Below are 23,173 nucleotides of genomic sequence, written 5' to 3'. Positions count from 1 at the left end.
TGAAAAGCAAACACTCTGCTCACGTAGGAGCTTGTGCACGGTTACCAAGGGAGGAAGGCTGCATACAGAGTTTTTTCAAATCTAAAACAATTAATGGAGGGGAGCAAGATAGTGCATAAAGATCTAAGCGAGCATGAATTAAACGGGTGCGATCATACCAGCACTAATGCACCGGATCCCATCAGAACTCCGAAGTTAAGTGTGCATGGGCGGGAGTAGTCCTAGGATGGGTGACCTCCTGGGAAGTCCTCGTGTTGCACCCCAATTTTATTAATATTTTTTTTCGATATCGTATTTGCAAATTCCATTTGTCGTTTCGGCGAGACAAACGCAAACAACGCGCCGGATACTCGGACCATTTGCGGCACAATCGTCATTACTGAATGATAACCGTGCAAAAACCGGGCTTTTGGCATTCGTCGTGCATTGTGGGCCCCGCGATAGTATTGCATCTATCCGGGGGTGCGACAGATCTGAAAAGCAAACACTCTGCTCACGTAGGAGCTTGTGCACGGTTACCAAGGGAGGAAGGCTGCATACACAGTTTTTTCAAATCTAAAACAATTAATGGAGGGGAGCAAGATAGTGCACAAAGATCTAAGCGAGCATGAATTAAACGGGTGCGATCATACCAGCACTAATGCACCGGATCCCATCAGAACTCCGAAGTTAAGTGTGCATGGGTGGGAGTAGTCCTAGGATGGGTGACCTCCTGGGAAGTCCTCGTGTTGCACCCCAATTTTATTAATATTTTATTTCGATATCGTATTTGCAAATTCCATTTGTCGTTTCGGCGAGACAAACGCAAACAACGCGCCGGATACTCGGACCATTTGCGGCACGATTGTCATTACTGAATGGGAACCGTGAAAAAACCGGGCTTTTGGCATTCGTCGTGCATTGTGGGCCCCGCGATAGTATTGCATCTATCCGGGGGTGCGGCAGATCTAAAAAGCAAACACTCTGCTCACGTAGGAGCTTGTGCACGGTTACCAAGGGAGGAAGGCTGCATACACAGTTTTTTCAAATCTAAAACAATTAATGGAGGGGAGCAAGATAGTGCACAAAGATCTAAGCGAGCATGAATTAAACGTGTGCGATCATACCAGCACTAAGGCACCGGATCTCATCAGAACTCCGAAGTTAAGCGTTCTTGGGCGAGAGTAGTACTAGGAAGGGTGACCTCCTGGGAAGTCCTCGTGTTGCACCCCAATTTTATTAATATTTTATTTTGATTTGTATTTGCAAATTCCATTTGTTGTTTCTGGGAGACAACTGGAAACAATGCGTCGGATACTCGGACCATTTGCGGCACGATCGTCATTACTGAATGGCAACGATGCAAGAACCGGGCTTTCGGCATTCGTCGTGCATTGTGGGCCCCGCGATAGTATTGCATCTATCCGGAGGTGCGGCAGATCTGAAAAGCAAACACTCCGCTCACGTAGGAGCTTGTGCACGGTTACCAAGGGAGGAAGGCTGCATACACATTTTTTTCAAATCTAAAACAATTAATGGAAGGGAGCAAGATAGTTCATAAAGATCTAAGCGAGCATGAATTAAACTTGTGCGATCATACCAGCACAAATGCACCGGATCCCATCAGAACTCCGAAGTTAAGTGTGCTTGGGCGAGAGTAGTATTAGGATGGGTGACCTCCTGGGAAGTCCTTGTGTTTCACCCCAATTTTATTAATATTTTATTTCGATATCGTATTTGCAAATTCCATTTGTCGTGTCGGCGAGACAAACACAAACAACGCGGCGGATACTCGGACCATTTGCGGCACGATCGTCATTACTGAATGGGAACCGTGCAAAAACCGGGCTTTTGGCATTCGTCGTGCATTGTGGGCCCCGCGATAGTATTGCATCTATCCGGGGGTGCGGCAGATCTGAAAAGCAAACACTCTGCTCACGTAGGAGCTTGTGCACGGTTACCAAGGGAGGAAGGCTGCATACACAGTTTTTTCAAATCTAAAACAATTAATGGAGGGGAGCAAGATAGTGCATAAAGATCTAAGCGAGCATGAATTAAACGGGTGCGATCATACCAGCACTAATGCACCGGATCCCATCAGAACTCCGAAGTTAAGTGTGCATGGGCGGGAGTAGTCCTAGGATGGGTGACCTCCTGGGAAGTCCTCGTGTTGCACCCCAATTTTATTAATATTTTTTTTCGATATCGTATTTGCAAATTCCATTTGTCGTTTCGGCGAGACAAACGCAAACAACGCGCCGGATACTCGGACCATTTGCGGCACAATCGTCATTACTGAATGATAACCGTGCAAAAACCGGGATTTTGGCATTCGTCGTGCATTGTGGGCCCCGCGATAGTATTGCATCTATCCGGGGGTGCGACAGATCTGAAAAGCAAACACTCTGCTCACGTAGGAGCTTGTGCACGGTTACCAAGGGAGGAAGGCTGCATACACAGTTTTTTCAAATCTAAAACAATTAATGGTGGGGAGCAAGATAGTGCACAAAGATCTAAGCGAGCATGAATTAAACGGGTGCGATCATACCAGCACTAATGCACCGGATCCCATCAGAACTCCGAAGTTAAGTGTGCATGGGTGGGAGTAGTCCTAGGATGGGTGACCTCCTGGGAAGTCCTCGTGTTGCACCCCAATTTTATTAATATTTTATTTCGATATCGTATTTGCAAATTCCATTTGTCGTTTCGGCGAGACAAACGCAAACAACGCGCCGGATACTCGGACCATTTGCGGCACGATTGTCATTACTGAATGGGAACCGTGAAAAAACCGGGCTTTTGGCATTCGTCGTGCATTGTGGGCCCCGCGATAGTATTGCATCTATCCGGGGGTGCGACAGATCTGAAAAGCAAACACTCTGCTCACGTAGGAGCTTGTGCACGGTTACCAAGGGAGGAAGGCTGCATACACAGTTTTTTCAAATCTAAAACAATTAATGGAGGGGAGCAAGATAGTGCACAAAGATCTAAGCGAGCATGAATTAAACGGGTGCGATCATACCAGCACTAATGCACCGGATCCCATCAGAACTCCGAAGTTAAGTGTGCATGGGTGGGAGTAGTCCTAGGATGGGTGACCTCCTGGGAAGTCCTCGTGTTGCACCCCAATTTTATTAATATTTTATTTCGATATCGTATTTGCAAATTCCATTTGTCGTTTCGGCGAGACAAACGCAAACAACGCGCCGGATACTCGGACCATTTGCGGCACGATTGTCATTACTGAATGGGAACCGTGAAAAAACCGGGCTTTTGGCATTCGTCGTGCATTGTGGGCCCCGCGATAGTATTGCATCTATCCGGGGGTGCGGCAGATCTAAAAAGCAAACACTCTGCTCACGTAAGAGCTTGTGCACGGTTACCAAGGGAGGAAGGCTGCATACACAGTTTTTTTCAAGTTTAAAACAATTAATGGAGGGGAGCAAGATAGTGCATAAAGATCTAAGCGAGCATGAATTAAACGGGTGCGATCATACCAGCACTAATGCACCGGATCCCATCCGAACTCCGAAGTTAAGCGTGCTTGGGCGAGAGTAGTACTAGGATGGGTGACCTCCTGGGAAGTCCTTGTGTTGCACCCCAATTTTATTAATATTTTATTTTGATTTGTATTTGCAAATTCCATTTGTTGTTTCTGGGAGACAACTGGAAACAATGCGTCGGATACTCGGACCATTTGCGGCACGATCGTCATTACTGAATGGCAACGATGCAAGAACCGGGCTTTCGGCATTCGTCATGCATTGTGGGCCCCGCGATAGTATGGCATCTATCCGGGGGTGCGGCAGATCTGAAATGCAAACACTCTGCTCACGTAGGAGCTTGTGCACGGTTACCAAGGGAGGAAGGCTGCATACACAGTTTTTTCAAATCTAAAACAATTAATGGAGGGGAGCAAGATAGTGCATAAAGATCTAAGCGAGCATGAATTAAACGGGTGCGATCATACCAGCACTAATGCACCGGATCCCATCAGAACTCCGAAGTTAAGTGTGCATGGGCGGGAGTAGTCCTAGGATGGGTGACCTCCTGGGAAGTCCTCGTGTTGCACCCCAATTTTATTAATATTTTATTTCGATATCGTATTTGCAAATTCCATTTGTCGTTTCGGCGAGACAAACGCAAACAACGCGCCGGATATTCGGACCACTTGCGGCACGATTGTCATTACTGAATGGGAACCGTGAAAAAACCGGGCTTTTGGCATTCGTCGTGCATTGTGGGCCCCGCGATAGTATTGCATCTATCCGGGGGTGCGGCAGATCTAAAAAGCAAACACTCTGCTCACGTAAGAGCTTGTGCACGGTTACCAAGGGAGGAAGGCTGCATACACAGTTTTTTTCAAGTCTAAAACAATTAATGGAGGGGAGCAAGATAGTGCATAAAGATCTAAGCGAGCATGAATTAAACGGGTGCGATCATACCAGCACTAATGCACCGGATCCCATCAGAACTCCGAAGTTAAGCGTGCTTGGGCGAGAGTAGTACTTGGATGGGTGACCTCTTGGGAAGTCCTCGTGTTGCACCCCAATTTTATTAATATTTTATTTTGATTTGTATTTGCAAATTCCATTTGTTGTTTCTGGGAGACAACTGGAAACAATGCGTCGGATACTCGGACCATTTGCGGCACGATCGTCATTACTGAATGGCAACGATGAAAGAACCGGGCTTTCGGCATTCGTCATGCATTGTGGGCCCCGCGATAGTATTGCATCTATCCGGGGGTGCGGCAGATCTAAAAAGCAAACACTCTGCTCACGTAAGAGCTTGTGCACGGTTACCAAGGGAGGAAGGCTGCATACACAGTTTTTTCAAGTCTAAAACAATTAATGGAGGGGAGCAAGATAGTGCATAAAGATCTAAGCGAGCATGAATTAAACGGGTGCGATCATACCAGCACTAATGCTCCGTATCCCATCAGAACTCCGAAGTTAAGCGTGCTTGGGCGAGAGTAGTACTAGGATGGGTGACCTCCTGGGAAGTCCTCGTGTTGCACCCCAATTTTATTAATATTTTATTTTGATTTGTATTTGCAAATTCCATTTGTTGTTTCTGGGAGACAACTGGAAACAATGCGTCGGATACTCGGACCATTTGCGGCACGATCGTCATTACTGAATGGCAACGATGCAAGAACCGGGCTTTCGGCATTCGTCATGCATTGTGGGCCCCGCGATAGTATTGCATCTATCCGGGGGTGCGGGAGATCTGAAATGCAAACACTCTGCTCACGTAGGAGCTTGTGCACGGTTACCAAGGGAGGAAGGCTGCATACACAGTTTTTTCAAATCTAAAACAATTAATGGAGGGGAGCAAGATAGTGCATAAAGATCTAAGCGAGCATGAATTAAACGGGTGCGATCATACCAGCACTAATGCACCGGATCCCATCAGAACTCCGAAGTTAAGTGTGCATGGGCGGGAGTAGTCCTAGGATGGGTGACCTCCTGGGAAGTCCTCGTGTTGCACCCCAATTTTATTAATATTTTATTTCGATATCGTATTTGCAAATTCCATTTGTCGTTTCGGCGAGACAAACTCAAACAACACGCCGGATACTCGGACCATTTGCGGCACGATCGTCATTACTGAATGGGAACCGTGCAAAAACCGGGCTTTTGGCATTCGTCGTGCATTGTGGGCCCCGCGATAGTATTGCATCTATCCGGGGGTGCGGCAGATCTGAAAAGCAAACACTCTGCTCACGTAGGAGCTTGTGCACGGTTACCAAGGGAGGAAGGCTGCATACACAGTTTTTTCAAGTCTAAAACAATTAATGGAGGGGAGCAAGATAGTGCATAAAGATCTAAGCGAGCATGAATTAAACGGGTGCGATCATACCAGCACTAATGCACCGGATCCCATCAGAACTCCGAAGTTAAGTGTGCATGGGCGGGAGTAGTCCTAGGATGGGTGACCTCCTGGGAAGTCCTCGTGTTGCACCCCAATTTTATTTCGATATCGTATTTGCAAATTCCATTTGTCGTTTCGGCGAGACAAACGCAAACAACGCGCCGGATACTCGGACCATTTGCGGCACAATCGTCATTACTGAATGAGAACCGTGCAAAAACCGGGCTTTTGGCATTCGTCGTGCATTGTGGGCCCCGCGATAGTATTGCATCTATCCGGGGGTGCGGCAGATCTAAAAAGCAAACACTCTGCTCACGTAAGAGCTTGTGCACGGTTACCAAGGGAGGAAGGCTGCATACACAGTTTTTTCAAGTCTAAAACAATTAATGGAGGGGAGCAAGATAGTGCATAAAGATCTAAGCGAGCATGAATTAAACGGGTGCGATCATACCAGCACTAATGCACCGGATCCCATCAGAACTCTGAAGTTAAGCGTGCTTGGGCGAGAGTAGTACTAGGATGGGTGACCTCCTGGGAAGTCCTCGTGTTGCACCCCAATTTTATTAATATTTTATTTTGATTTGTATTTGCAAATTCCATTTGTTGTTTTTGGGAGATACTGGAAACAATGCGTCGGATACTCGGACCATTTGCGGCACGATCGTCATTACTGAATGGCCACGATGCAAGAACCGGGCTTTCGGCATTCGTCATGCATTGTGGGCCCCGCGATAGTATTGCATCTATCCGGAGGTGCGGCAGATCTGAAAAGCAAACACTCCGCTCACGTAGGAGCTTGTGCACGGTTACCAAGGGAAAGAGGCTGCATACACATTTTTTTCAAATCTAAAACAATTACTGGAAGGGAGCAAGATAGGTCATAAAGATCTAAGCGAGCATGAATTAAACGGGTGCTATCATACCAGCACTAATGCACCGGATCTCATCAGAACTCCGAAGTTAAGTGTGCTTGGGCGAGAGTAGTATTAGGATGGGTGACCTCCCCGGAAGTCCTTGTGTTTCACCCTAATTTTATTAATATTTTATTTCGATATCGTATTTGCAAATTCCATTTGTCGTTTCGGCGAGACAAACTCAAACAACGCGCCGGATACTCGGACCATTTGCGGCACGATCGTCATTACTGAATGGGAACCGTGCAAAAACCGGGCTTTTGGCATTCGTCGTGCATTGTGGGCCCCGCGACAGTATTGCATCTATCCGGGGGTGCGGCAGATCTGAAAAGCAAACACTCTGCTCACGTAGGAGCTTGTGCACGGTTACCAAGGGAGGAAGGCTGCATACACAGTTTTTTCAAGTCTAAAACAATTAATGGAGGGGAGCAAGATAGTGCATAAAGATCTAAGCGAGCATGAATTAAACGGGTGCGATCATACTAGCACTAATGCACCGGATCCCATCAGAACTCCGAAGTTAAGTGTGCATGGGCGGGAGTAGTCCTAGGATGGGTGACCTCCTGGGAAGTTCTCGTGTTGCACCCCAATTTTATTAATATTTTATTTCGATATCGTATTTGCAAATTCCAATTGTCGTTTCGGCGAGACAAACGCAAACAACGCGCCGGATACTCGGACCATTTGCGGCACGATTGTCATTACTGAATGGGAACCGTGAAAAAACAGGGCTTTTGGCATTCGTCGTGCATTGTGGGCCCCGCGATAGTATTGCATCTATCCGGGGGTGCGGCAGATCTAAAAAGCAAACACTCTGCTCACGTAAGAGCTTGTGCACGGTTACCAAGGGAGGAAGGCTGCAAACACAGTTTTTTTCAAGTCTAAAACAAATAATGGAGGGGAGCAAGATAGTGCATAAAGATCTAAGCGAGCATGAATTAAACAGGTGCGATCATACCAGCACTAATGCACCGGATCCCATCAGAACTCCGAAGTTAAGCGTGCTTGGGCGAGAGTAGTACTAGGATGGGTGACCTCCTGGGAAGTCCTCGTGTTGCACCCCAATTTTATTAATATTTTATTTTGATTTGTATTTGCAAATTCCATTTGTTGTTTCTGGGAGACAACTGGAAACAATGCGTCGGATACACGGACCATTTGCGGCACGATCGTCATTACTGAATGGCAACGATGCAAGAACCGGGCTTTCGGCATTCGTCATGCATTGTGGGCCCCGCGATAGTATTGCATCTATCCGGGGGTGCGGCAGATCTGAAATGCAAACACTCTGCTCACGTAGGAGCTTGTGCACGCTTACCAAGGGAGGAAGGCTGCATACACAGTTTTTTCAAATCTAAAACAATTAATGGAGGGGAGCAAGATAGTGCATAAAGATCTAAGCGAGCATGAATTAAACGGGTGCGATCATACCAGCACTAATGCACCGGATCCCATCAGAACTCCGAAGTTAAGTGTGCATGGGCGGGAGTAGTCCTAGGATGGGTGACCTCCTGGGAAGTCCTCGTGTTGCACCCCAATTTTATTAATATTTTATTTCGATATCGTATTTGCAAATTCCATTTGTCGTTTCGGCGAGACAAACGCAAACAACGCGCCGGATATTCGGACCACTTGCGGCACGATTGTCATTACTGAATGGGAACCGTGAAAAAACCGGGCTTTTGGCATTCGTCGTGCATTGTGGGCCCCGCGATAGTATTGCATCTATCCGGGGGTGCGGCAGATCTAAAAAGCAAACACTCTGCTCACGTAAGAGCTTGTGCACGGTTACCAAGGGAGGAAGGCTGCATACACAGTTTTTTTCAAGTCTAAAACAATTAATGGAGGGGAGCAAGATAGTGCATAAAGATCTAAGCGAGCATGAATTAAACGGGTGCGATCGTACCAGCACTAATGCACCGGATCCCATCAGAACTCCGAAGTTAAGCGTGCTTGGGCGAGAGTAGTACTTGGATGGGTGACCTCTTGGGAAGTCCTCGTGTTGCACCCCAATTTTATTAATATTTTATTTTGATTTGTATTTGCAAATTCCATTTGTTGTTTCTGGGAGACAACTGGAAACAATGCGTCGGATACTCGGACCATTTGCGGCACGATCGTCATTACTGAATGGCAACGATGCAAGAACCGGGCTTTCGGCATTCGTCATGCATTGTGGGCCCCGCGATAGTATTGCATCTATCCGGGGGTGCGGCAGATCTAAAAAGCAAACACTCTGCTCACGTAAGAGCTTGTGCACGGTTACCAAGGGAGGAAGGCTGCATACACAGTTTTTTCAAGTCTAAAACAATTAATGGAGGGGAGCAAGATAGTGCATAAAGATCTAAGCGAGCATGAATTAAACGGGTGCGATCATACCAGCACTAATGCACCGTATCCCATCAGAACTCCGAAGTTAAGCGTGCTTGGGCGAGAGTAGTACTAGGATGGGTGACCTCCTGGGAAGTCCTCGTGTTGCACCCCAATTTTATTAATATTTTATTTTGATTTGTATTTGCAAATTCCATTTGTTGTTTCTGGGAGACAACTGGAAACAATGCGTCGGATACTCGGACCATTTGCGGCACGATCGTCATTACTGAATGGCAACGATGCAAGAACCGGGCTTTCGGCATTCGTCATGCATTGTGGGCCCCGCGATAGTATTGCATCTATCCGGGGGTGCGGCAGATCTGAAATGCAAACACTCTGCTCACGTAGGAGCTTGTGCACGGTTACCAAGGGAGGAAGGCTGCATACACAGTTTTTTCAAATCTAAAACAATTAATGGAGGGGAGCAAGATAGTGCATAAAGATCTAAGCGAGCATGAATTAAACGGGTGCGATCATACCAGCACTAATGCACCGGATCCCATCAGAACTCCGAAGTTAAGTGTGCATGGGCGGGAGTAGTCCTAGGATGGGTGACCTCCTGGGAAGTCCTCGTGTTGCACCCCAATTTTATTAATATTTTATTTCGATATCGTATTTGCAAATTCCATTTGTCGTTTCGGCGAGACAAACTCAAACAACACGCCGGATACTCGGACCATTTGCGGCACGATCGTCATTACTGAATGGGAACCGTGCAAAAACCGGGCTTTTGGCATTCGTCGTGCATTGTGGGCCCCGCGATAGTATTGCATCTATCCGGGGGTGCGGCAGATCTGAAAAGCAAACACTCTGCTCACGTAGGAGCTTGTGCACGGTTACCAAGGGAGGAAGGCTGCATACACAATTTTTTCAAGTCTAAAACAATTAATGGAGGGGAGCAAGATAGTGCATAAAGATCTAAGCGAGCATGAATTAAACGGGTGCGATCATACCAGCACTAATGCACCGGATCCCATCAGAACTCCGAAGTTAAGTGTGCATGGGCGGGAGTAGTCCTAGGATGGGTGACCTCCTGGGAAGTCCTCGTGTTGCACCCCAATTTTATTTCGATATCGTATTTGCAAATTCCATTTGTCGTTTCGGCGAGACAAACGCAAACAACGCGCCGGATACTCGGACCATTTGCGGCACAATCGTCATTACTGAATGAGAACCGTGCAAAAACCGGGCTTTTGGCATTCGTCGTGCATTGTGGGCCCCGCGATAGTATTGCATCTATCCGGGGGTGCGGCAGATCTAAAAAGCAAACACTCTGCTCACGTAAGAGCTTGTGCACGGTTACCAAGGGAGGAAGGCTGCATACACAGTTTTTTCAAGTCTAAAACAATTAATGGAGGGGAGCAAGATAGTGCATAAAGATCTAAGCGAGCATGAATTAAACGGGTGTGATCATACCAGCACTAATGCACCGGATCCCATCAGAACTCTGAATTTAAGCGTGCTTGGGCGAGAGTAGTACTAGGATGGGTGACCTCCTGGGAAGTCCTCGTGTTGCACCCCAATTTTATTAATATTTTATTTTGATTTGTATTTGCAAATTCCATTTGTTGTTTTTGGGAGATACTGGAAACAATGCGTCGGATACTCGGACCATTTGCGGCACGATCGTCATTACTGAATGGCCACGATGCAAGAACCGGGCTTTCGGCATTCGTCATGCATTGTGGGCCCCGCGATAGTATTGCATCTATCCGGAGGTGCGGCAGATCTGAAAAGCAAACACTCCGCTCACGTAGGAGCTTGTGCACGGTTACCAAGGGAAAGAGGCTGCATACACATTTTTTTCAAATCTAAAACAATTACTGGAAGGGAGCAAGATAGGTCATAAAGATCTAAGCGAGCATGAATTAAACGGGTGCTATCATACCAGCACTAATGCACCGGATCTCATCAGAACTCCGAAGTTAAGTGTGCTTGGGCGAGAGTAGTATTAGGATGGGTGACCTCCCCGGAAGTCCTTGTGTTTCACCCTAATTTTATTAATATTTTATTTCGATATCGTATTTGCAAATTCCATTTGTCGTTTCGGCGAGACAAACTCAAACAACGCGCCGGATACTCGGACCATTTGCGGCACGATCGTCATTACTGAATGGGAACCGTGCAAAAACCGGGCTTTTGGCATTCGTCGTGCATTGTGGGCCCCGCGACAGTATTGCATCTATCCGGGGGTGCGGCAGATCTGAAAAGCAAACACTCTGCTCACGTAGGAGCTTGTGCACGGTTACCAAGGGAGGAAGGCTGCATACACAGTTTTTTCAAGTCTAAAACAATTAATGGAGGGGAGCAAGATAGTGCATAAAGATCTAAGCGAGCATGAATTAAACGGGTGCGATCATACTAGCACTAATGCACCGGATCCCATCAGAACTCCGAAGTTAAGTGTGCATGGGCGGGAGTAGTCCTAGGATGGGTGACCTCCTGGGAAGTTCTCGTGTTGCACCCCAATTTTATTAATATTTTATTTCGATATCGTATTTGCAAATTCCATTTGTCGTTTCGGCGAGACAAACGCAAACAACGCGCCGGATACTCGGACCATTTGCGGCACGATTGTCATTACTGAATGGGAACCGTGAAAAAACCGGGCTTTTGGCATTCGTCGTGCATTGTGGGCCCCGCGATAGTATTGCATCTATCCGGGGGTGCGGCAGATCTAAAAAGCAAACACTCTGCTCACGTAAGAGCTTGTGCACGGTTACCAAGGGAGGAAGGCTGCAAACACAGTTTTTTTCAAGTCTAAAACAAATAATGGAGGGGAGCAAGATAGTGCATAAAGATCTAAGCGAGCATGAATTAAACAGGTGCGATCATACCAGCACTAATGCACCGGATCCCATCAGAACTCCGAAGTTAAGCGTGCTTGGGCGAGAGTAGTACTAGGATGGGTGACCTCCTGGGAAGTCCTCGTGTTGCACCCCAATTTTATTAATATTTTATTTTGATTTGTATTTGCAAATTCCATTTGTTGTTTCTGGGAGACAACTGGAAACAATGCGTCGGATACTCGGACCATTTGCGGCACGATCGTCATTACTGAATGGCAACGATGCAAGAACCGGGCTTTCGGCATTCGTCATGCATTGTGGGCCCCGCGATAGTATTGCATCTATCCGGGGGTGCGGCAGAACTGAAATACAAACACTCTGCTCACGTAGGAGCTTGTGCACGGTTACCAAGGGAGGAAGGCTGCATACACAGTTTTTTCAAGTCTAAAACAATTAATGGAGGGGAGCAAGATAGTGCATAAAGATCTAAGCGAGCATGAATTAAACGGGTGCGATCATACCAGCACTAATGCACCGGATCCCATCAGAACTCCGAAGTTAAGTGTGCTTGGGCGAGAGTAGTATTAGGATGGGTGACCTCCTGGGAAGTCCTTGTGTTTCACCCCAATTTTATTAATATTTTATTTCGATATCGTATTTGCAAATTCCATTTGTCGTTTCGGCGAGACAAACGCAAACAACGCGCCGGATACTCGGACCATTTGCGGCACAATCGTCATTACTGTATGAGAACCGTGCAAAAACCGGGCTTTTGGCATTCGTCGTGCATTGTGGGCCCCGCGATAATATTGCATCTATCCGGGGGTGCGACAGATCTGAAAAGCAAACACTCTGCTCACGTAGGAGCTTGTGCACGGTTACCAAGGGAGGAAGGCTGCATACACAGTTTTTTCAAGTCTAAAACAATTAATGGAGGGGAGCAAGATAGTGCACAAAGATCTAAGCGAGCATGAATTAAACGGGTGAGATCATACCAGCACTAATGCACCGGATCTCATCAGAACTCTGAAGTTAAGCGTGCTTGGGCGAGAGTAGTACTAGGAAGGGTGACCTCCTGGGAAGTCCTCGTGTTGCACCCCAATTTTATTAATATTTTATTTTGATTTGTATTTGCAAATTCCATTTGTTGTTTCTGGGAGACAACTGGAAACAATGCGTCGGATACTCGGACCATTTGCGGCACGATCGTCATTACTGAATGGCAACGATGCAAGACCCGGGCTTTCGGCATTCGTCATGCATTGTGGGCCCCGCGATAGTATTGCATCTATCCGGGGGTGCGGCAGATCTAAAAAGCAAACACTCTGCTCACGTAAGAGCTTGTGCACGGTTACCAAGGGAGGAAGGCTGCATACACAGTTTTTTCAAGTCTAAAACAATTAATGGAGGGGAGCAAGATAGTGCATAAAGATCTAAGCGAGCATGAATTAAACGGGTGCGATCATACCAGCACTAATGCACCGGATCCCATCAGAACTCCGAAGTTAAGCGTGCTTGGGCGAGAGTAGTACTAGGATGGGTGACCTCCTGGGAAGTCCTTGTGTTGCACCCCAATTTTATTAATATTTTATTTTGATTTGTATTTGCAAATTCCATTTGTTGTTTCTGGGAGACAACTGGAAACAATGCGTCGGATACTCGGACCATTTGCGGCACGATCGTCATTACTGAATGGCAACGATGCAAGAACCGGGCTTTCGGCATTCGTCATGCATTGTGGGCCCCGCGATAGTATTGCATCTATCCGGGGGTGCGGCAGATCTGAAATGCAAACACTCTGCTCACGTAGGAGCTTGTGCACGGTTACCAAGGGAGGAAGGCTGCATACACAGTTTTTTCAAATCTAAAACAATTAATGGAGGGGAGCAAGATAGTGCATAAAGATCTAAGCGAGCATGAATTAAACGGGTGCGATCATACCAGCACTAATGCACCGGATCCCATCAGAACTCCGAAGTTAAGTGTGCATGGGCGGGAGTAGTCCTAGGATGGGTGACCTCCTGGGAAGTCCTCGTGTTGCACCCCAATTTTATTAATATTTTTTTTCGATATCGTATTTGCAAATTCCTTTTGTCGTTTCGGCGAGACAAACGCAAACAACGCGCCGGATACTCGGACCATTTGCGGCACAATCGTCATTACTGAATGATAACCGTGCAAAAACCGGGCTTTTGGCATTCGTCGTGCATTGTGGGCCCCGCGATAGTATTGCATCTATCCGGGGGTGCGACAGATCTGAAAAGCAAACACTCTGCTCACGTAGGAGCTTGTGCACGGTTACCAAGGGAGGAAGGCTGCATACACAGTTTTTTCAAATCTAAAACAATTAATGGAGGGGAGCAAGATAGTGCACAAAGATCTAAGCGAGCATGAATTAAACGGGTGCGATCATACCAGCACTAATGCACCGGATCCCATCAGAACTCCGAAGTTAAGTGTGCATGGGTGGGAGTAGTCCTAGGATGGGTGACCTCCTGGGAAGTCCTCGTGTTGCACCCCAATTTTATTAATATTTTATTTCGATATTGTATTTGCAAATTCCATTTGTCGTTTCGGCGAGACAAACGCAAACAACGCGCCGGATACTCGGACCATTTGCGGCACGATTGTCATTACTGAATGGGAACCGTGAAAAAACCGGGCTTTTGGCATTCGTCGTGCATTGTGGGCCCCGCGATAGTATTGCATCTATCCGGGGGTGCGACAGATCTGAAAAGCAAACACTCTGCTCACGTAGGAGCTTGTGCACGGTTACCAAGGGAGGAAGGCTGCATACACAGTTTTTTCAAATCTAAAACAATTAATGGAGGGGAGCAAGATAGTGCACAAAGATCTAAGCGAGCATGAATTAAACGGGTGCGATCATACCAGCACTAAGGCACCGGATCTCATCAGAACTCCGAAGTTAAGCGTTCTTGGGCGAGAGTAGTACTAGGAAGGGTGACCTCCTGGGAAGTCCTCGTGTTGCACCCCAATTTTATTAATATTTTATTTTGATTTGTATTTGCAAATTCCATTTGTTGTTTCTGGGAGACAACTGGAAACAATGCGTCGGATACTCGGACCATTTGCGGCACGATCGTCATTACTGAATGGCAACGATGCAAGAACCGGGCTTTCGGCATTCGTCGTGCATTGTGGGCCCCGCGATAGTATTGCATCTATCCGGAGGTGCGGCAGATCTGAAAAGCAAACACTCCGCTCACGTAGGAGCTTGTGCACGGTTACCAAGGGAGGAAGGCTGCATACACATTTTTTTCAAATCTAAAACAATTAATGGAAGGGAGCAAGATAGTTCATAAAGATCTAAGCGAGCATGAATTAAACTTGTGCGATCATACCAGCACAAATGCACCGGATCCCATCAGAACTCCGAAGTTAAGTGTGCTTGGGCGAGAGTAGTATTAGGATGGGTGACCTCCTGGGAAGTCCTTGTGTTTCACCCCAATTTTATTAATATTTTATTTCGATATCGTATTTGCAAATTCCATTTGTCGTGTCGGCGAGACAAACTCAAACAACGCGCCGGATACTCGGACCATTTGCGGCACGATCGTCATTACTGAATGGGAACCGTGCAAAAACCGGGCTTTTGGCATTCGTCGTGCATTGTGGGCCCCGCGATAGTATTGCATCTATCCGGGGGTGCGGCAGATCTGAAAAGCAAACACTCTGCTCACGTAGGAGCTTGTGCACGGTTACCAAGGGAGGAAGGCTGCATACACAGTTTTTTCAAGTCTAAAACAATTAATGGAGGGGAGCAAGATAGTGCATAAAGATCTAAGCGAGCATGAATTAAACGGGTGCGATCATACCAGCACTAATGCACCGGATCCCATCAGAACTCCGAAGTTAAGTGTGCATGGGCGGGAGTAGTCCTAGGATGGGTGACCTCCTGGGAAGTCCTCGTGTTGCACCCCAATTTTATTAATATTTTATTTCGATATCGTATTTGCAAATTCCATTTGTCGTTTCGGCGAGACAAACGCAAACAACGCGCCGGATACTCGGACCATTTGCGGCACGATTGTCATTACTGAATGGGAACCGTGAAAAAACCGGGCTTTTGGCATTCGTCGTGCATTGTGGGCCCCGCGATAGTATTGCATCTATCCGGGGGTGCGGCAGATCTAAAAAGCAAACACTCTGCTCACGTAAGAGCTTGTGCACGGTTACCAAGGGAGGAAGGCTGCATACACAGTTTTTTCAAGTCTAAAACAATTAATGGAGGGGAGCAAGATAGTGCATAAAGATCTAAGCGAGCATGAATTAAACGGGTGCGATCATACCAGCACTAATGCACCGGATCCCATCCGAAATCCGAAGTTAAGCGTGCTTGGGCGAGAGTAGTACTAGGATGGGTGACCTCCTGGGAAGTCCTCGTGTTGCACCCCAATTTTATTAATATTTTATTTTGATTTGTATTTGCAAATTCCATTTGTTGTTTCTGGGAGACAACTGGAAACAATGCGTCGGATACTCGGACCATTTGCGGCACGATCGTCATTACTGAATGGCAACGATGCAAGAACCGGGTTTTCGGCATTCGTCATGCATTGTGGGCCCCGCGATAGTATGGCATCTATCCGGGGGTGCGACAGATCTGAAATGCAAACACTCTGCTCACGTAGGAGCTTGTGCACGGTTACCAAGGGAGGAAGGCTGCATACACAGTTTTTTCAAATCTAAAACAATTAATGGAGGGGAGCAAGATAGTGCATAAAGATCTAAGCGAGCATGAATTAAACGGGTGCGATCATACCAGCACTAATGCACCGGATCCCATCAGAACTCCGAAGTTAAGTGTGCATGGGCGGGAGTAGTCCTAGGATGGGTGACCTCCTGGGAAGTCCTCGTGTTGCCCCCCAATTTTATTAATATTTTATTTCGATATCGTATTTGCAAATTCCATTTGTCGTTTCGGCGAGACAAACTCAAACAACACGCCGGATACTCGGACCATTTGCGGCACGATCGTCATTACTGAATGGGAACCGTGCAAAAACCGGGCTTTTGGCATTCGTCGTGCATTGTGGGCCCCGCGATAGTATTGCATCTATCCGGGGGTGCGGCAGATCTGAAAAGCAAACACTCTGCTCACGTAGGAGCTTGTGCACGGTTACCAAGGGAGGAAGGCTGCATACACAGTTTTTTCAAGTCTAAAACAATTAATGGAGGGGAGCAAGATAGTGCATAAAGATCTAAGCGAGCATGAATTAAACGGGTGCGATCATACCAGCACTAATGCACCGGATCCCATCAGAACTCCGAAGTTAAGTGTGCATGGGCAGGAGTAGTCCTAGGATGGGTGACCTCCTGGGAAGTCCTCGTGTTGCACCCCAATTTTATTTCGATATCGTATTTGCAAATTCCATTTGTCGTTTCGGCGAGACAAACGCAAACAACGCGCCGGATACTCGGACCATTTGCGGCACAATCGTCATTACTGAATGAGAACCGTGCAAAAACCGGGCTTTTGGCATTCGTCGTGCATTGTGGGCCCCGCGATAGTATTGCATCTATCCGGGGGTGCGGCAGATCTAAAAAGCAAACACTCTGCTCACGTAAGAGCTTGTGCACGGTTACCAAGGGAGGAAGGCTGCATACACAGTTTTTTAAAGTCTAAAACAATTAATGGAGGGGAGCAAGATAGTGCATAAAGATCTAAGCGAGCATGAATTAAACGGGTGCGATCATACCAGCACTAATGCACCGGATCCCATCAGAACTCTGAATTTAAGCGTGCTTGGGCGAGAGTAGTACTAGGATGGGTGACCTCCTGGGAAGTCCTCGTGTTGCACCCCAATTTTATTAATATTTTATTTTGATTTGTATTTGCAAATTCCATTTGTTGTTTCTGGGAGATACTGGAAACAATGCGTCGGATACTCGGACCATTTGCGGCACGATCGTCATTACTGAATGGCCACGATGCAAGAACCGGGCTTTCGGCATTCGTCATGCATTGTGGGCCCCGCGATAGTATTGCATCTATCCGGAGGTGCGGTAGATCTGAAAAGCAAACACTCCGCTCACGTAGGAGCTTGTGCACGGTTACCAAGGGAAAGAGGCTGCATACACATTTTTTTCAAATCTAAAACAATTAATGGAAGGGAGCAAGATAGGTCATAAAGATCTAAGCGAGCATGAATTAAACGGGTGCTATCATACCAGCACTAATGCACCGGATCTCATCAGAACTCCGAAGTTAAGTGTGCTTGGGCGAGAGTAGTATTAGGATGGGTGACCTCCTCGGAAGTCCTTGTGTTTCACCCTAATTTTATTAATATTTTATTTCGATATCGTATTTGCAAATTCCATTTGTCGTTTCGGCGAGACAAACTCAAACAACGCGCCGGATACTCGGACCATTTGCGGCACGATCGTCATTACTGAATGGGAACCGTGCAAAAACCGGGCTTTTGGCATTCGTCGTGCATTGTGGGCCCCGCGACAGTATTGCATCTATCCGGGGGTGCGGCAGATCTGAAAAGCAAACACTCTGCTCACGTAGGAGCTTGTGCACGGTTACCAAGGGAGGAAGGCTGCATACACAGTTTTTTCAAGTCTAAAACAATTAATGGAGGGAGCAAGATAGTGCATAAAGATCTAAGCGAGCATGAATTAAACGGGTGCGATCATACTAGCACTAATGCACCGGATCCCATCAGAACTCCGAAGTTAAGTGTGCATGGGCGGGAGTAGTCCTAGGATGGGTGACCTCCTGGGAAGTCCACGTGTTGCACCCCAATTTTTTTAATATTTTATTTCGATATCGTATTTGCAAATTCCATTTGTCGTTTCGGCGAGACAAACGCAAACAACGCGCCGGATACTCGGACCATTTGCGGCACGATTGTCATTACTGAATGGGAACCGTGAAAAAACCGGGCTTTTGGCATTCGTCGTGCATTGTGGGCCCCGCGATAGTATTGCATCTATCCGGGGGTGCGGCAGATCTAAAAAGCAAACACTCTGCTCACGTAAGAGCTTGTGCACGGTTACCAAGGGAGGAAGGCTGCATACACAGTTTTTTTCAAGTCTAAAACAATTAATGGAGGGGAGCAAGATAGTGCATAAAGATCTAAGCGAGCATGAATTAATCGGGTGCGATCATACCAGCACTAATGCACCGGATCCCATCAGAACTCCGAAGTTAAGCGTGCTTGGGCGAGAGTAGTACTAGGATGGGTGACCTCCTGGGAAGTCCTCGTGTTGCACCCCAATTTTATTAATATTTTATTTTGATTTGTATTTGCAAATTCCATTTGTTGTTTCTGGGAGACAACTGGAAACAATGCGTCGGATACTCGGACCATTTGCGGCACGATCGTCATTACTGAATGGCAACGATGCAAGAACCGGGCTTTCGGCATTCGTCATGCATTGTGGGCCCCGCGATAGTATTGCATCTATCCGGGGGTGCGGCAGATCTGAAATGCAAACACTCTGCTCACGTAGGAGCTTGTGCACGGTTACCAAGGGAGGAAGGCTGCATACACAGTTTTTTCAAATCTAAAACAATTAATGGAGGGGAGCAAGATAGTGCATAAAGATCTAAGCGAGCATGAATTAAACGGGTGCGATCATACCAGCACTAATGCACCGGATCCCATCAGAACTCCGAAGTTAAGTGTGCATGGGCGGGAGTAGTCCTAGGATGGGTGACCTCCTGGGAAGTCCTCGTGTTGCACCCCAATTTTATTAATATTTTATTTCGATATCGTATTTGCAAATTCCATTTGTCGTTTCGGCGAGACAAACGCAAACAACGCGCCGGATACTCGGACCATTTGCGGCACGATTGTCATTACTGAATGGAAACCGTGAAAAAACCGGGGCTTTTGGCATTCGTCGTGCATTGTGGGCCCCGCGATAGTATTGCATCTATCCGGGGGTGCGGCAGATCTAAAAAGCAAACACTCTGCTCACGTAAGAGCTTGTGCACGGTTACCAAGGGAGGAAGGCTGCATACACAGTTTTTTTCAAGTCTAAAACAATTAATGGAGGGGAGCAAGATAGTGCATAAAGATCTAAGCGAGCATGAATTAATCGGGTGCGATCATACCAGCACTAATGCACCGGATCCCATCAGAACTCTGAAGTTAAGCGTGCTTGGGCGAGAGTAGTACTAGGATGGGTGACCTCCTGGGAAGTCCTCGTGTTGCACCCCAATTTTATTAATATTTTATTTTGATTAGTATTTGCAAATTCCATTTGTTGTTTCTGGGAGACAACTGGAAACAATGCGTCGGATACTCGGACCATTTGCGGCACGATCGTCATTACTGAATGGCAACGATGCAAGAACCGGGCTTTCGGCATTCGTCATGCATTGTGGGCCCCGCGATAGTATTGCATCTATCCGGGGGTGCGGCAGATCTGAAATACAAACACTCTGCTCACGTAGGAACTTGTGCACGGTTACCAAGGGAGGAAGGCTGCATACACAGTTTTTTCAAATCTAAAACAATTAATGGAGGGGAGCAAGATAGTGCATAAAGATCTAAGCGAGCATGAATTAAACGGGTGCGATCATACCAGCACTAATGCACCGGATCCCATCAGAACTCCGAAGTTAAGCGTGCTTGGGCGAGAGTAGTACTAGGATGGGTGACCTCCTGGGAAGTCCTCGTGTTGTACCCCAATTTTATTAATATTTTATTTTGATTTGTATTTGCAAATTCCATTTGTTGTTTCTGGGAGACAACTGGAAACAATGCGTCGGATACTCGGACCATTTGCGGCACGATCGTCATTACTGAATGGCAACGATGCAAGAACCGGGCTTTCGGCATTCGTCGTGCATTGTGGGCCCCGCGATAGTATTGCATCTATCCGGAGGTGCGGCAGATCTGAAAAGCAAACACTCCGCTCACGTAGGAGCTTGTGCACGGTTACCAAGGGAGGAAGGCTGCATACACATTTTTTTCAAATCTAAAACAATTAATGGAAGGGAGCAAGATAGTTCATAAAGATCTAAGCGAGCATGAATTAAACTTGTGCGATCATACCAGCACAAATGCACCGGATCCCATCAGAACTCCGAAGTTAAGTGTGCTTGGGCGAGAGTAGTATTAGGATGGGTGACCTCCTGGGAAGTCCTTGTGTTTCAACCCAATTTTATTAATATTTTATTTCGATATCGTATTTGCAAATTCCATTTGTCGTGTCGGCGAGACAAACTCAAACAACGCGCCGGATACTCGGACCATTTGCGGCACGATCGTCATTACTGAATGGGAACCGTGCAAAAACCGGGCTTTTGGCATTCGTCGTGCATTGTGGGCCCCGCGATAGTATTGCATCTATCCGGGGGTGCGGCAGATCTGAAAAGCAAACACTCTGCTCACGTAGGAGCTTGTGCACGGTTACCAAGGGAGGAAGGCTGCATACACAGTTTTTTCAAGTCTAAAACAATTAATGGAGGGGAGCAAGATAGTGCATAAAGATCTAAGCGAGCATGAATTAAACGGGTGCGATCATACCAGCACTAATGCACCGGATCCCATCAGAACTCCGAAGTTAAGTGTGCATGGGCGGGAGTAGTCCTAGGATGGGTGACCTCCTGGGAAGTCCTCGTGTTGCACCCCAATTTTATTAATATTTTATTTTGATTTGTATTTGCAAATTCCATTTGTTGTTTCTGGGAGACAACTGGAAACAATGCGTCGGATACTCGGACCATTTGCGGCACGATCGTCATTACTGAATGGCAACGATGCAAGAACCGGCTTTCGGCATTCGTCATGCATTGTGGGCCCCGCGATAGTATTGCATCTATCCGGGGGTGCGGCAGATCTGAAATGCAAACACTCTGCTCACGTAGGAGCTTGTGCACGGTTACCAAGGGAGGAAGGCTGCATACACAGTTTTTTCAAATCTAAAACAATTAATGGAGGGGAGCAAGATAGTGCATAAAGATCTAAGCGAGCATGAATTAAACGGGTGCGATCATACCAGCACTAATGCACCGGATCCCATCAGAACTCCGAAGTTAAGTGTGCATGGGCGGGAGTAGTCCTAGGATGGGTGACCTCCTGGGAAGTCCTCGTGTTGCACCCCAATTTTATTAATATTTTATTTCGATATCGTATTTGCAAATTCCATTTGTCGTTTCGGCGAGACAAACTCAAACAACGCGCCGGATACTCGGACCATTTGCGGCACGATCGTCATTACTGAATGGGAACCGTGCAAAAACCGGGCTTTTGGCATTCGTCGTGCATTGTGGGCCCCGCGATAGTATTGCATCTATCCGGGGGTGCGGCAGATCTGAAAAGCAAACACTCTGCTCACGTAGGAGCTTGTGCACGGTTACCAAGGGAGGAAGGCTGCATACACAGTTTTTTCAAGTCTAAAACAATTAATGGAGGGGAGCAAGATAGTGCATAAAGATCTAAGCGAGCATGAATTAAACGGGTGCGATCATACCAGCACTAATGCACCGGATCCCATCAGAACTCCGAAGTTAAGTGTGCATGGGCGGGAGTAGTCCTAGGATGGGTGACCTCCTCGGAAGTCCTCGTGTTGCACCCCAATTTTATTAATATTTTATTTCGATATCGTATTTGCAAATTCCATTTGTCGTTTCGGCGAGACAAACGCAAACAACGCGCCGGATACTCGGACCATTTGCGGCACAATCGTCATTACTGAATGAGAACCGTGCAAAAACCGGGCTTTTGGCATTCGTCGTGCATTGTGGGCCCCGCGATAGTATTGCATCTATCCGGGGGTGCGGCAGATCTAAAAAGCAAACACTCTGCTCACGTAAGAGCTTGTGCACGGTTACCAAGGGAGGAAGGCTGCATACACAGTTTTTTCAAGTCTAAAACAATTAATGGAGGGGAGCAAGATAGTGCATAAAGATCTAAGCGAGCATGAATTAAACGGGTGCGATCATACCAGCACTAATGCACCGGATCCCATCAGAACTCCGAAGTTAAGTGTGCATGGGCGGGAGTAGTCCTTGGATGGGTGACCTCCTGGGAAGTCCTCGTGTTGCACCCCAATTTTATTAATATTTTATTTCGATATCGTATTTGCAAATTCCATTTGTCGTTTCGGCGAGACAAACTCAAACAACGCGCCGGATACTCGGACCATTTGCGGCACGATCGTCATTACTGAATGGGAACCGTGCAAAAACCGGGCTTTTGGCATTCGTCGTGCATTGTGGGCCCCGCGATAGTATTGCATCTATCAGGGGGTGCGACA

General features: G+C 46.9%; 43 non-coding genes and 6 pseudogenes across 43 annotated transcripts; all 49 read left to right on the top strand.

Moving 5' to 3' along the window:
* The first annotated feature begins 144 nt into the window (after positions 1-144).
* On the top strand, positions 145-263 carry LOC148797745 (5S ribosomal RNA). The gene has a single exon (XR_016074190.1). It is a non-coding gene; the product is annotated as a 5S ribosomal RNA (ribosomal RNA).
* Positions 264-618: 355 nt separating this feature from the next.
* Positions 619-737, top strand: LOC148797744 (5S ribosomal RNA). The gene has a single exon (XR_016068937.1). It is a non-coding gene; the product is annotated as a 5S ribosomal RNA (ribosomal RNA).
* A 355-nt stretch (positions 738-1,092) lies between these two features.
* Positions 1,093-1,211, top strand: LOC148797743 (5S ribosomal RNA). The gene has a single exon (XR_016070149.1). It is a non-coding gene; the product is annotated as a 5S ribosomal RNA (ribosomal RNA).
* A 354-nt stretch (positions 1,212-1,565) lies between these two features.
* On the top strand, positions 1,566-1,684 carry LOC148797742 (5S ribosomal RNA; annotated as a pseudogene).
* A 355-nt stretch (positions 1,685-2,039) lies between these two features.
* Positions 2,040-2,158, top strand: LOC148797741 (5S ribosomal RNA). The gene has a single exon (XR_016074189.1). It is a non-coding gene; the product is annotated as a 5S ribosomal RNA (ribosomal RNA).
* A 355-nt stretch (positions 2,159-2,513) lies between these two features.
* LOC148797740 (5S ribosomal RNA) lies at positions 2,514-2,632 on the top strand. The gene has a single exon (XR_016068936.1). It is a non-coding gene; the product is annotated as a 5S ribosomal RNA (ribosomal RNA).
* Positions 2,633-2,987: 355 nt separating this feature from the next.
* On the top strand, positions 2,988-3,106 carry LOC148797739 (5S ribosomal RNA). The gene has a single exon (XR_016068935.1). It is a non-coding gene; the product is annotated as a 5S ribosomal RNA (ribosomal RNA).
* A 356-nt stretch (positions 3,107-3,462) lies between these two features.
* On the top strand, positions 3,463-3,581 carry LOC148797738 (5S ribosomal RNA). Its single transcript, XR_016068915.1, has one exon. It is a non-coding gene; the product is annotated as a 5S ribosomal RNA (ribosomal RNA).
* A 354-nt stretch (positions 3,582-3,935) lies between these two features.
* LOC148797737 (5S ribosomal RNA) lies at positions 3,936-4,054 on the top strand. The gene has a single exon (XR_016074188.1). It is a non-coding gene; the product is annotated as a 5S ribosomal RNA (ribosomal RNA).
* A 356-nt stretch (positions 4,055-4,410) lies between these two features.
* On the top strand, positions 4,411-4,529 carry LOC148797736 (5S ribosomal RNA). Its single transcript, XR_016069520.1, has one exon. It is a non-coding gene; the product is annotated as a 5S ribosomal RNA (ribosomal RNA).
* A 354-nt stretch (positions 4,530-4,883) lies between these two features.
* On the top strand, positions 4,884-5,002 carry LOC148797735 (5S ribosomal RNA). The gene has a single exon (XR_016075425.1). It is a non-coding gene; the product is annotated as a 5S ribosomal RNA (ribosomal RNA).
* Positions 5,003-5,356: 354 nt separating this feature from the next.
* Positions 5,357-5,475, top strand: LOC148797734 (5S ribosomal RNA). The gene has a single exon (XR_016074186.1). It is a non-coding gene; the product is annotated as a 5S ribosomal RNA (ribosomal RNA).
* Positions 5,476-5,830: 355 nt separating this feature from the next.
* Positions 5,831-5,949, top strand: LOC148797733 (5S ribosomal RNA). The gene has a single exon (XR_016074185.1). It is a non-coding gene; the product is annotated as a 5S ribosomal RNA (ribosomal RNA).
* A 344-nt stretch (positions 5,950-6,293) lies between these two features.
* Positions 6,294-6,412, top strand: LOC148797732 (5S ribosomal RNA). Its single transcript, XR_016071440.1, has one exon. It is a non-coding gene; the product is annotated as a 5S ribosomal RNA (ribosomal RNA).
* A 353-nt stretch (positions 6,413-6,765) lies between these two features.
* On the top strand, positions 6,766-6,884 carry LOC148797731 (5S ribosomal RNA; annotated as a pseudogene).
* A 355-nt stretch (positions 6,885-7,239) lies between these two features.
* Positions 7,240-7,358, top strand: LOC148797730 (5S ribosomal RNA). Its single transcript, XR_016075041.1, has one exon. It is a non-coding gene; the product is annotated as a 5S ribosomal RNA (ribosomal RNA).
* A 356-nt stretch (positions 7,359-7,714) lies between these two features.
* On the top strand, positions 7,715-7,833 carry LOC148797729 (5S ribosomal RNA). The gene has a single exon (XR_016071760.1). It is a non-coding gene; the product is annotated as a 5S ribosomal RNA (ribosomal RNA).
* Positions 7,834-8,187: 354 nt separating this feature from the next.
* Positions 8,188-8,306, top strand: LOC148797728 (5S ribosomal RNA). The gene has a single exon (XR_016074184.1). It is a non-coding gene; the product is annotated as a 5S ribosomal RNA (ribosomal RNA).
* A 356-nt stretch (positions 8,307-8,662) lies between these two features.
* On the top strand, positions 8,663-8,781 carry LOC148797727 (5S ribosomal RNA). Its single transcript, XR_016072286.1, has one exon. It is a non-coding gene; the product is annotated as a 5S ribosomal RNA (ribosomal RNA).
* A 354-nt stretch (positions 8,782-9,135) lies between these two features.
* LOC148797726 (5S ribosomal RNA) lies at positions 9,136-9,254 on the top strand. The gene has a single exon (XR_016073622.1). It is a non-coding gene; the product is annotated as a 5S ribosomal RNA (ribosomal RNA).
* Positions 9,255-9,608: 354 nt separating this feature from the next.
* LOC148797725 (5S ribosomal RNA) lies at positions 9,609-9,727 on the top strand. Its single transcript, XR_016074183.1, has one exon. It is a non-coding gene; the product is annotated as a 5S ribosomal RNA (ribosomal RNA).
* A 355-nt stretch (positions 9,728-10,082) lies between these two features.
* Positions 10,083-10,201, top strand: LOC148797724 (5S ribosomal RNA). The gene has a single exon (XR_016074182.1). It is a non-coding gene; the product is annotated as a 5S ribosomal RNA (ribosomal RNA).
* A 344-nt stretch (positions 10,202-10,545) lies between these two features.
* On the top strand, positions 10,546-10,664 carry LOC148797723 (5S ribosomal RNA). Its single transcript, XR_016075293.1, has one exon. It is a non-coding gene; the product is annotated as a 5S ribosomal RNA (ribosomal RNA).
* A 353-nt stretch (positions 10,665-11,017) lies between these two features.
* Positions 11,018-11,136, top strand: LOC148797722 (5S ribosomal RNA; annotated as a pseudogene).
* A 355-nt stretch (positions 11,137-11,491) lies between these two features.
* LOC148797721 (5S ribosomal RNA) lies at positions 11,492-11,610 on the top strand. The gene has a single exon (XR_016075040.1). It is a non-coding gene; the product is annotated as a 5S ribosomal RNA (ribosomal RNA).
* Positions 11,611-11,966: 356 nt separating this feature from the next.
* LOC148797720 (5S ribosomal RNA) lies at positions 11,967-12,085 on the top strand. Its single transcript, XR_016071759.1, has one exon. It is a non-coding gene; the product is annotated as a 5S ribosomal RNA (ribosomal RNA).
* A 354-nt stretch (positions 12,086-12,439) lies between these two features.
* On the top strand, positions 12,440-12,558 carry LOC148797719 (5S ribosomal RNA). Its single transcript, XR_016069852.1, has one exon. It is a non-coding gene; the product is annotated as a 5S ribosomal RNA (ribosomal RNA).
* A 355-nt stretch (positions 12,559-12,913) lies between these two features.
* LOC148797718 (5S ribosomal RNA) lies at positions 12,914-13,032 on the top strand. Its single transcript, XR_016070409.1, has one exon. It is a non-coding gene; the product is annotated as a 5S ribosomal RNA (ribosomal RNA).
* A 354-nt stretch (positions 13,033-13,386) lies between these two features.
* Positions 13,387-13,505, top strand: LOC148797717 (5S ribosomal RNA). Its single transcript, XR_016071085.1, has one exon. It is a non-coding gene; the product is annotated as a 5S ribosomal RNA (ribosomal RNA).
* Positions 13,506-13,859: 354 nt separating this feature from the next.
* LOC148797716 (5S ribosomal RNA) lies at positions 13,860-13,978 on the top strand. Its single transcript, XR_016074181.1, has one exon. It is a non-coding gene; the product is annotated as a 5S ribosomal RNA (ribosomal RNA).
* A 355-nt stretch (positions 13,979-14,333) lies between these two features.
* Positions 14,334-14,452, top strand: LOC148797715 (5S ribosomal RNA). The gene has a single exon (XR_016068934.1). It is a non-coding gene; the product is annotated as a 5S ribosomal RNA (ribosomal RNA).
* A 355-nt stretch (positions 14,453-14,807) lies between these two features.
* On the top strand, positions 14,808-14,926 carry LOC148797714 (5S ribosomal RNA). The gene has a single exon (XR_016068899.1). It is a non-coding gene; the product is annotated as a 5S ribosomal RNA (ribosomal RNA).
* A 354-nt stretch (positions 14,927-15,280) lies between these two features.
* On the top strand, positions 15,281-15,399 carry LOC148797713 (5S ribosomal RNA; annotated as a pseudogene).
* A 355-nt stretch (positions 15,400-15,754) lies between these two features.
* On the top strand, positions 15,755-15,873 carry LOC148797712 (5S ribosomal RNA). Its single transcript, XR_016074180.1, has one exon. It is a non-coding gene; the product is annotated as a 5S ribosomal RNA (ribosomal RNA).
* Positions 15,874-16,228: 355 nt separating this feature from the next.
* LOC148797711 (5S ribosomal RNA) lies at positions 16,229-16,347 on the top strand. Its single transcript, XR_016071763.1, has one exon. It is a non-coding gene; the product is annotated as a 5S ribosomal RNA (ribosomal RNA).
* A 354-nt stretch (positions 16,348-16,701) lies between these two features.
* LOC148797710 (5S ribosomal RNA) lies at positions 16,702-16,820 on the top strand. Its single transcript, XR_016069061.1, has one exon. It is a non-coding gene; the product is annotated as a 5S ribosomal RNA (ribosomal RNA).
* A 355-nt stretch (positions 16,821-17,175) lies between these two features.
* Positions 17,176-17,294, top strand: LOC148797709 (5S ribosomal RNA). Its single transcript, XR_016069308.1, has one exon. It is a non-coding gene; the product is annotated as a 5S ribosomal RNA (ribosomal RNA).
* A 344-nt stretch (positions 17,295-17,638) lies between these two features.
* On the top strand, positions 17,639-17,757 carry LOC148797708 (5S ribosomal RNA). Its single transcript, XR_016074782.1, has one exon. It is a non-coding gene; the product is annotated as a 5S ribosomal RNA (ribosomal RNA).
* A 353-nt stretch (positions 17,758-18,110) lies between these two features.
* Positions 18,111-18,229, top strand: LOC148797707 (5S ribosomal RNA; annotated as a pseudogene).
* Positions 18,230-18,583: 354 nt separating this feature from the next.
* On the top strand, positions 18,584-18,702 carry LOC148797706 (5S ribosomal RNA). The gene has a single exon (XR_016075242.1). It is a non-coding gene; the product is annotated as a 5S ribosomal RNA (ribosomal RNA).
* Positions 18,703-19,058: 356 nt separating this feature from the next.
* Positions 19,059-19,177, top strand: LOC148797705 (5S ribosomal RNA). The gene has a single exon (XR_016074770.1). It is a non-coding gene; the product is annotated as a 5S ribosomal RNA (ribosomal RNA).
* Positions 19,178-19,531: 354 nt separating this feature from the next.
* On the top strand, positions 19,532-19,650 carry LOC148797704 (5S ribosomal RNA). The gene has a single exon (XR_016074179.1). It is a non-coding gene; the product is annotated as a 5S ribosomal RNA (ribosomal RNA).
* Positions 19,651-20,007: 357 nt separating this feature from the next.
* LOC148797703 (5S ribosomal RNA) lies at positions 20,008-20,126 on the top strand. Its single transcript, XR_016071439.1, has one exon. It is a non-coding gene; the product is annotated as a 5S ribosomal RNA (ribosomal RNA).
* Positions 20,127-20,480: 354 nt separating this feature from the next.
* On the top strand, positions 20,481-20,599 carry LOC148797702 (5S ribosomal RNA). The gene has a single exon (XR_016071697.1). It is a non-coding gene; the product is annotated as a 5S ribosomal RNA (ribosomal RNA).
* A 354-nt stretch (positions 20,600-20,953) lies between these two features.
* LOC148797701 (5S ribosomal RNA) lies at positions 20,954-21,072 on the top strand (annotated as a pseudogene).
* A 355-nt stretch (positions 21,073-21,427) lies between these two features.
* On the top strand, positions 21,428-21,546 carry LOC148797700 (5S ribosomal RNA). Its single transcript, XR_016074178.1, has one exon. It is a non-coding gene; the product is annotated as a 5S ribosomal RNA (ribosomal RNA).
* Positions 21,547-21,899: 353 nt separating this feature from the next.
* LOC148797699 (5S ribosomal RNA) lies at positions 21,900-22,018 on the top strand. The gene has a single exon (XR_016074177.1). It is a non-coding gene; the product is annotated as a 5S ribosomal RNA (ribosomal RNA).
* Positions 22,019-22,373: 355 nt separating this feature from the next.
* On the top strand, positions 22,374-22,492 carry LOC148797698 (5S ribosomal RNA). Its single transcript, XR_016069262.1, has one exon. It is a non-coding gene; the product is annotated as a 5S ribosomal RNA (ribosomal RNA).
* Positions 22,493-22,847: 355 nt separating this feature from the next.
* On the top strand, positions 22,848-22,966 carry LOC148797697 (5S ribosomal RNA). The gene has a single exon (XR_016074391.1). It is a non-coding gene; the product is annotated as a 5S ribosomal RNA (ribosomal RNA).
* Positions 22,967-23,173: the final 207 nt, after the last annotated feature.

Source organism: Nelumbo nucifera, chromosome 4, assembly GCF_055504915.1.
Source record: "Nelumbo nucifera cultivar China Antique chromosome 4, China Antique-T2T, whole genome shotgun sequence".
Taxonomy (NCBI): domain Eukaryota; kingdom Viridiplantae; phylum Streptophyta; class Magnoliopsida; order Proteales; family Nelumbonaceae; genus Nelumbo; species Nelumbo nucifera.
The sequence above is the reverse complement of the archived record's forward strand: the minus strand, read 5'-3'. Positions and strand labels throughout refer to the sequence as shown.